Source organism: Acanthopagrus latus, chromosome 15 (assembly GCF_904848185.1).
Source record: "Acanthopagrus latus isolate v.2019 chromosome 15, fAcaLat1.1, whole genome shotgun sequence".
Taxonomy (NCBI): domain Eukaryota; kingdom Metazoa; phylum Chordata; class Actinopteri; order Spariformes; family Sparidae; genus Acanthopagrus; species Acanthopagrus latus.
Genome location: NC_051053.1, coordinates 25,621,118 through 25,629,253, shown reverse-complemented (window position 1 = coordinate 25,629,253; position 8,136 = coordinate 25,621,118). Strand labels below are relative to the sequence as shown.

Below are 8,136 nucleotides of genomic sequence, written 5' to 3'. Positions count from 1 at the left end.
GTGTGTGTGTGTGTGTGTGTGATGCCACTGAAGAAGGTGTTTTGTAAAGAGGAATATAAACTCTCAGATCTCTACAGAGCTGCCAGCTACCTGTCATTGTTGCGCTTTGTTCGGCTTTAAAGTAGAAAGGATAAAAGTTTACAGCCATGCCAGCAGCTCGGTGAGATCACAGGCTACTTTTCAAACGTATTGATGCCACAAAAATGCCTAAATCACGCCGAGCAGGTCCGTATCACCATCTTAGTTGAGAATGTTCTCATGCTAACGTTCGGTAAGTTACGTTTACGTCACATTAAAATGATTCAAGCGTTTCAGAAGAGGGCGCCGTAAAGCAGGTCAGACTGTGTTCATTATGTTTATTTTCTTAGATTTGATTTGATTTCACTGAAGTTGAGAAGGATACACAGTTAAATCATTATGCTGTTCGCTGAGATTTCGACCCCCCTGAGTCGGTACACAGTGTTTTATTTTGAAAATTGACCAGATGCACTGTGCTGTTCAGCTGCCTGACTTCCTGTCTGGGCTTGATCGAGCGGAGCGGTTGTTTCTGGGACGGTATGAGCCGGTATGAACACAAACGTCGTCCAGAGCGGCACCTGGATCTTGGTGGAGTCTAACAACGTTAACATTAAAACGTATCGGTGACGAGCATAACCAATATTTGCCGCATAGTCGGACTGAAGATAGCAAACAGTGACAGCGAAACACCATTTAGTGTTTCTACGCTTCTTGTTGGAGCTCCTCCGGGATGCCTGCTGCTCCACGCTTCCCTTGCTGAGTTTTTCATTAGCTTAACAGGTATTTGAACAAATTTAATACAACATCAAATAGATTTTTATTGTCTGACGAAGAGTCCACAGGCTGAATATCTTTCAGTTTACTGTCACAAGAGAAAAATGAGAATCAGATACTCACACTGACCGCGGGCATGTTTGGCATTTTGCTCGAAAAAAGGGAAGTAAAAGATTAATTGATAGATTTTCTAACGAGTTAACCAACTAATCCTTCAGCTCTTCATTGCTTTTTTTTGGTAAAACACTTCTATGTTTGGGTTTTAATATGCTCCCATTACTGTTTGTACTGTGTAAATTTAGAAAAACAGATCTACAGATATCTGCTGCGGGCGATCAAACCCAGAAGACATCCACAATTACTGAGCAGTGCTGTAACTTCTGTTTGTGCCCTCGAGCGAAATACTCCGACTGAAACGCTCGACAGAAAAAAAAAAAAAAAAAACGCTTAAATTCAAGAACAAAAATGAGTAAATGTGGATTGAAATTGATTTTTTTTCAGCTGCAACAAAATGACCAAATCATCTCTGTTGTGTTTTTCTTTTTCTTTTTCTTTCCTTATTTTCAATCCGTCCTGAAATGAAGTGGAGCCAAAACAAAATGAGTCAGACAAAGTTTGAACCCGAAGGTGTCTTTGAAGAGAGTTGTTCTTTTGAATCCAAGCGCTCTTCACACGCCTCCCACGCCTCTTCGCTCACCTGCCGAGAGCTCCGAACAGGTGACGACAGCTCTGCAGCACCACTGATTTACAAGGTTAACCTGTTAAACCCGATCAGAGCCCAAATTAGGCTATTTTTTTTTTTTTTAGCACATACGGTAACATACACATTAAATATACAGTTTGGTACAGATGGTGATAAAATGAGCTAAAAACTCTGCACTGAAACTTGCAGAAACCACTTTAGGAGCATCGAGGTTGGCAGATGTGACGTCCAGATGTTTTCATTTGGTTTCATTCCTCGGTAACAACGTCGTCATTCCCTCTGCGGGAACATCTGAGAAACTCGGGAGGAGTTTGTTTATAACAGAGCAGAGACTCAAGAAATAGAAGCTAGTTGCCTTCAGGTAAATATGGATCAGAAATACAGATTTGTCCGTCACATTCTGACACTCCTGCTTCAGTGAATCCGTCTTCATCGTGCTTTACATTATAGTTAACTGAATTCTTTAAACATTCATAATTTCTCTCAGTTCATTTTGTGTTTGCCGTCGATTATCCTGCACTTTAGTCATTTATGTATTCTGCTGAATCTGTCTGCAGGCCTGGAAAATTAATTTCTTTCTCTTTTTTTTTTTCCCATCGAGCCTGCTCTGCTTTTTCTGAGGAACACCGAATTTCACGGCCTCTTAGTGAACACTTAAAGGCATCGCGCACGGAACAAGTCCTCGGTAGATTAATTTGATTTTGGTGGATGATTAAAACCATCTTGTGACAGATTTTCATAAACGTCCAGTGACAACACTTCAGAAGTTTTGAACGATGAATAACAAACTTTTGTTTTTGGTTTTCAGTCTTCGTCTGAATTTACAAGTTCATGTTGGACGCGATCGTTTGAAGAGATGTTGGTGGTTTTATGTGTTTTCTCTTGACCCGTCCAAGAACTTGAACATATGACAATATTGTAGATGTGCTGCGTGTTTTCTTCATGTTTGGTAAAACTGGAAATACAACATCCAACCTGGTAGAATTAGAGATCAAAATGAAACACATCTTAAAGTGGTTGTTGAGCTGTTCACTTCTTACGTGAGAGACTTGTCAGACGTCTTTCTGAGGCAGTTGATGTCGTTCTTCTCGTTTCATGGATAATAATATCAGGTTGTACTCATGCTGCTTCCTGCTGCTTGTTATGAACGAACGATGGAGGTGTTTTTTTTTTTTTCTTCCATCCAGATCTGGTGGCAGTCTGACCTGCTGACTAACATCTGTTTCTACCCAGCGTGAGAAATAAACCCTGAAATCGGAACGTGTGTGTGTTTTTAAAAGGCTGAAACTAAAAAATAACAGCAAAGCAAGAGCTCGACACATAAATCTCAAACTAGGCTTGAAATAACAAAGACTGGAAATGTAACTTGACAGTATTAACAGGCCATTTATCGAGCGCTCGCACTCGGCCCGGCTCTCTGCGGTTTTGACTGACGGCTGTAGAAATGATGGAGAAAGGAACGAGAAAACTCCCAGCGTGCCTCCTCCTCTCCCGGCGAGGGCCAAATAAATCATGCAGTCACAGTAAATGACACAAGCTTGTCATGAACCTGACTCCTGTTGGAGACTTCGCCCACCTGTCACGTGCATTTAATCTGATTTCTGTTTGTACGTTGCTCTCTAACAGCAATGCAACAGCCGAGCGAGTCGCCACCGAGGGAGGCGGCAACAATAATGCCTCCCTCCGGGTTCTGCTGTCACAGTATCGCCTCCCGTCGAGCCGGTGCTGTTTTTACACCTGCTTAAAATTCAAAAACATTCTGTCTTGACAAACCGGACGCTTTTATCCAGGTGTTAATACAATTCTGATCAATTTCTGGGTTTTGTTTTTGTTACTGGAGGAGGTCACGTCCTCACCTGCAATTTCTATTGTTCTTTTAAAAGTGACGCAGTGTTTAAAAGTTTGGTCGACATTCAGTCCCACTCACAAAAACTACAATTGTATGAGTTATATTGTTGTTTTTTCCTTGTTAATATCTTTAATTTCAGGAGTAAGTGTCGACTCAAAAGTCCCGTGCAGGTGAAAGACTGAACATCTATAAAACAACCTGTGTTTTGATCCAGATGTTGAATAAATTCTCAGTTTTTAAAGGCCCACCTAGAGTGAAAAATGTGTTTTCTTCTTGTCCCTACTGTTAAATGTTTGCACTCACTTATAATCTTATTTTATGAGCGTTATTTGGGACATCACAAATAGTTTGGGGACCAGTTCTGGTCCAATCTGCAACTTATCCAAGGATGATGTGAAGACTTTACAGTGACGCGTTAGACTTCCTGTGTCAAGAAGGAAAACGTGTTAATGTCAATATTTATAGACATTTTTACGAGGTCGAAGGAGGATTTTATGTGGCTATTCTGGCTGATTATAACAGCAGAGAAAAACATTTTTGTTTGTTTATACGTCATATAAGTGCCAAGAAGACATCTTTATATGTTTTATAGGACTTATATGATACAATAAACTCTATTGGCCCCTTTAAGACATTTTCCTTTGGCATTTAGACAGTTTTCACATGTGTCCATTGTATGTTGGTGCAAGTGCCGACAAAAGGGAAAAAAAACAAACAAAAGCGACTTTCTGAACGACTTTATATATCACTGAACATCTCAACAATGTCTTATTGCTCTCAATAACATATTGAACTGTATGGCTGGATTGCAGAGTGTCACTGATTGATTGAGGTGCTACAGCACATTGTTGACAGTGTGAAGGATCAGTGTGTGTCGGTGTTTACTGGAGGAAGGAATCAAAAGATTGTTGACTCTATAAAACGTTGACGGAGCTTCTGGTTTCAAACGTGAGTCAGATTGCATGTAAGCTTATGAGAAAACGACTCGACTTCTCACTTGATTTGTTACCATATCGGTCTCTAGTTTCAAGTCTTCTTCGTCACAGCTGGAGAGTCAAATAAAATTATGATTTAGGGCGTGGCTACGTTGTGATTGACAAGTTGGGTTCTCAGTAAGGTCCACCGGATCAGGATTCAGCTCCACCCTCTCTCCTCCAAATATGGTCGCTACTTCTGGCCCTCTAAATACAAGATGGCGACGACCATGATGCAAAATTGAGGCTTTCGAAACGCAAAACAAAGGGTGACATCGTGCTGAGTTTCATTGTAAAACTCACCACAGTTGTCCTGAGATGTGTGTGTGTGTGTGTGTGTGTGTGTGTGTGTGTGTGTGTGTGTGTGTGTGTGTGTGTGTGTGTGTGTTCTGCTTGTGTCAGTGGATCTTTAGGACCTGTCCTCCCTCCATATAAGCTGAATTTATGGTCCATATTTTATCATATTTATCACACTCATAACGCTACAACTAACCTCGGCTGACTTTGATAACTCTGCATGGTACTCATGACTAGGTGTGTGTGTGTGTGTGTGCATGTGTGTGTGTGTGTGTGTGTGTGTGTAAGACTGACTATGACTTTCAGAGCATCTGCTGGGTGCGGGCATGGCAGGGGGGCACAGGTGGTATATTGTTTGTACCCACACACACTCTCACACACTCGCACACACTCACACACACACTGATGAAGCTCACAGATGCTGACCTTGTGCGAGGCCAGGCTCCTGGACTGTCAGCACTTGTCTCACACACACACACACACACACACACACACACACTGAAGATGAGGTGCCCATTTACTCAGGGCTTGTCAGAGGCTGCCATGCTTCCCAGTGGGGGTATATGTGTGCTGCCGGGGGGGGGGAGCGGGGTATCGAGGTGGGAGTATTGATGAATAATGCTGCAGGTAATGAGATGGGTGATGATGGGGACAGAAATGTGAGCAGCCGGGAACTTGTTTATATGTACTTTGCTGTCGGATAACTTCTTGAATTATTTGTGGATAAGGGTTACGATCCTTCAGGTGCTCGCAGATAAACACCACACTGACAAAAACACCACCGTATGTACAAGTATAGAAGGAGAAATCCACGCGTTCACCGTGATTTATCGCCAGAATCCACTCCGAGGGGGGAGATGAATGTGGACGCTGAAGCAAAAACAGTTTCTCCAAACGGCATTATAACTGTCACCAACACTGCAGTTTGACACAGAAAGGTTTTTTTTTTTTTTTTTTTTTTTTTTTTACTAGACGCTGAGTTCCTTACACTTTGCAGCCTGCAGGTATTTTTCTTTCATCTACTTTTCCTTCTTATGCACAATATATTCCCTTCACGGAAACAGTGCGAGCGCTCTAAATGAAAGACAAAACAACAAAAAAAAAGCAGTGCAGTGCAGGTGAGTCAACAGGTGAAGCATCAGTCGAGAAGCAATCCACTTCAAACTGACTGCATGTGACAGATTTCAGATCAATCCATCAATTCATTCACGCACGCATCCATCGATCGATCCATGATCTATAATCCACTTACGCTTTCCCAGCTGTACCACGCAACAGCACACTTATTTACAATTCCACTAAAGGTAAATAGTAGTTTATTGGTGATCTACACAACAAACAGTAAGTTACAGCAACAACAAAAAATAAGATTAACACCATTTTTCAGAAGATTTATTCAACGTCTCTTGTTGTGAAATGGAAAATGAACATGTGTTAACTGGATTTTCTGGCAAAGACGAGCTGGAAACACAACAGCGTGCAGCTTGTAGCTTCTGTTCCTCTTTCTGTAATGTTGACTGGAGCTGGAGGGTGAAATGTACTTTACTTCATGAGCCTAAACGTTACAGAGAGGAGAGGGGGGAGACTGAGTCTCTGCTGAAATGTTCCTGCAGTCAGACTTGCTTCACTGTTGATGCAACACCATTAAACAACCACTGAGGATGAAAATCTATCTGACGTAACTCAATTTGGAAGCAATACACTTTAATCAATCAGCTCTGCTGCCGTGGTGGATCAGTAACGGACCGAACACGGATCTGGTGGCATTTGGGTGTAAACTGCCACAACCAACTAATGCCGGTTTGCAGCTTTATTATTATATGTATGTATGTATATTATTATCTTTAACGTAAACCAGTAACGTATGTCCTGATTGTGACTCTCTTCTTTGTTCCCTGCTTCATTAAACTACATGTTGATCCAACTGGACGCTGCGTCCCATCTGAAAGTCTCTTTACACAAGCGCAGGAGGAGCAACTGACATTTTTATGAGCCTCAATATAAACCAGACGTGTTAATTACACTCTCGGTTACAGGCGAGGCTCAAAAATTACAGCGCATCAAGAGGAAAAATGGCAGTAAAATTTGTCTTTGGCAGATAAATCAGTCGGGGTCAGACGAAACACTGACGTTTCTCAGTCTTTGGGTTATATTGAACTGTTATCGTTACACACCTGCTTCTCTGCTGCAAGGAAATTAACTTCAGTTCTGTCAGATCAGATACTGATTCGCTGCCGGTCAAGGTTTGGGGTTAAAGCACAGGTGATTTCGACTTATAGTTATCCATTAAATCCAGTTAGATCAAATATCTCCTGGGACACTTAACAATCTGGACAATAATAATAATCATCGTTCTTTTATTGGATGATTCTCCGTCACCATGAGTCATGTGTCATGCCCGCTAAAACTGTAGCTAACGTTTCCTGTCGTAAACCCTAACAACACCTGAACTATAGTTAATCTGCAATAAATTCAATCTTTCCTAAACCTTACCTAAACCACAGCTGCCAAGAAACGAGCAAAGAAACACTGAACATACTCCGTTCTCAGCCCGTCCTCAGAAAAATGACCATACTGGCATTACCTGTATTTACCTTTCTGTCGGGCAGCGACCTCTAGTGGTCGTAGTTATTGTTGCAGCGGCAAAAGAGGAAGTCAGGTGATCTAACATGACAAAGGAGTGACAAAATTCACAAACACAGGATGCTGCTGACTGTGTATAGAAACCCAAAGTCAGCATTGTTTCAACCTACTAACATTACAACGTTACGTCACGCACAGAACTCAGATGTGCACTCAGATAACATGTTATATTGACCCAGAAACTGTTGAGTTACTTTTGTTGCCAAAAAACTCTGAGCACGTTTACATGCACACTATAAAACCGATCATTACATGAGTTATGGATCGGATAAAAACCGGATTATAAGAAATCCGATTAACACACCCAGTTTTTATCCCAATAATCTGTTTAATTCGCTACATGTTCACTGTAAATCTGTTTTCTTTCCTTCTTTTACATCTGCACAAAACATAAATGAAACCAGATTTTGTTAAACACGAGCCGATACGTTTTCTATTCATATTGCATAACACAGAGAAGGAGAATATTATTTTGCAAACTTAACAAATCCCACATACGGACAGCTGTGAGCGGCGGAGATGCCGAGTGACCGGATGTTTTGGAAAACAGTTTTGTACTTTGACTGAATTATTTAAACCCCTGTGTTTTTTTTTTTTTTTCCATTATCATGTTACTTAAGTGCATGTGAACACGTCAGATCAGATTATTATTGTAACCTGATTCCCAGTTATTGAATTATTGTGGTGGTGTAAACGTGCTCACTGACATGTGATATGATGATGTCACTGACGATCCACACATGCAGTAACTGAGGATGTGTTGGCTGGTTGGTCCAACACACGGCACGTTATACAAGCTGTTCTTGTTCTAGTTGATTAATTAGCTTTAAAACTTTAACACGCTTTGTCTTTTCTTCAGCTGTGGCTTATTTTTTACT

General features: G+C 41.2%; 1 long non-coding RNA gene across 1 annotated transcript; it reads left to right on the top strand.

Annotated features, from left to right (window-relative positions):
* The first annotated feature begins 257 nt into the window (after nt 1–257).
* Nucleotides 258–3,519, top strand: LOC119033884. Its single transcript, XR_005079414.1, has 3 exons — nt 258–798; nt 1,377–1,509; nt 1,697–3,519. It is a non-coding gene; the product is annotated as an uncharacterized LOC119033884 (long non-coding RNA).
* Nucleotides 3,520–8,136: the final 4,617 nt, after the last annotated feature.